The sequence below is a fragment of the Crocodylus porosus genome, unplaced genomic scaffold, assembly GCF_001723895.1.
Source record: "Crocodylus porosus isolate Cpor-Errol unplaced genomic scaffold, CroPor_comp1, whole genome shotgun sequence".
In the NCBI taxonomy this organism is placed as follows: Eukaryota; Metazoa; Chordata; order Crocodylia; family Crocodylidae; genus Crocodylus; species Crocodylus porosus.
This window is the reverse complement of record NW_017728886.1, coordinates 203,577,835-203,579,200: the sequence shown is the minus strand read 5'-3', so window position 1 is coordinate 203,579,200 and position 1,366 is coordinate 203,577,835.

Here is a 1,366-nt window from a genome sequence, read left to right as displayed (position 1 = left end):
AGATGGAACTGGGACTAGCTTCCTGGATTAAGGACAATAAGAAGTCCTTCTTCAAATACATAGGGGGTAAAAAGAAGGTTCCAGGTAATGTGGGGCCGCTGCAGAACACGTTAGGAAATTTTGGTCGTCACACAAGACAAAGCCAACATGTTTAACGATTTCTTTGCCTCCATCTTCCTAAGCAGGGACCAGAACAGCCGTGCCCCCACTGGGCCCCCTTCATGCCCCAGGGGAGGCGCACCTAGGCCAAGGGTTAGTGAGGAACTAGTTAGGGAGTTTCTGGAGCGATTGGATGTATTCAAGTCAGCCGGTCCAGACGATCCCCACCTTGGAGCACTAAAGGAATTGGCTGAGGTCATTGCAGGACCCCTGGCACAGCTTTACAAACACTCATGGTGCTCTGGTGTGGTGCCAGAGGATTGGAAGAGGGCCAGCGTGGTTCCCATCTTCAAAAAAGGTAAGAAGGAGGACCCGGGAAACTATAGGCCAGTTAGTCTTACTTGGATCCTAGGCAAGCTGTTCGAGAAAATTATTCTGGCACACATCTACAAGGGGCCAGCAGTTGGTTGCTTAGGGGCAACCAACACGGGTTCATTAGTGGCAGGTCCTGTCAGACCAACCTGGTGGCCTTCTATGATCAGATCACCAAATCATTAGATGCAGGGGTAGCAGTAGACATAGTTTTCCTGGACTTTCGGAAGGCCTTCGACACTGTCTCTCACCCTGTTCTCATTAAGCAACTGGGAGACTGTGGTGTCGACACCCACACAGTCAATTGGGTCGCCAACTGGCTGGAGGGCCGCACCCAGAGGGTGGTGTTGGACAGGTCATTTTCAACCTGGAGGGATGTGGGCAGTGGGGTTCCGCAGGGCTCTGTCCTCGGGCCTGCGCTGTTCAACATCTTCCTCAGTTACTTGGACAAGGGGGTAAAAAGCACCCTGTTCAAATTTGTTGATGACACTAAGATGTGGGGGAATGTGGACACACTAGAAGGGAGCTATAGGCTACAATCAGACCTAGACAGGTTACAGGGGTGGGTGGATAAGAATAGGATGGGATTCAACACTGACAAGTGCAAAGTGATGCACCTGGAGAGGAACAACTGGCACCATACCTACAGGCTGGGGAACTCCCTTCTTGTTAGTACAGAGGCGAAAAAGGAACTTGGAGCCATCATTGACTCCAAGATGAACATGGGCCGGCAGTGTGGGGAGGCAGTAAGGAAGGCTAACCACAGCTTGTCATGCATCCAGAGATGCATCTCGAGCAGGTCCAGGGAGGTGATCCTCCCCCTCTACACAGCACTGGTCAGGCCACAGCTGGAGTACTGCATCCAGTTCTGGGCACTGCACTTCAAGAGGGATGT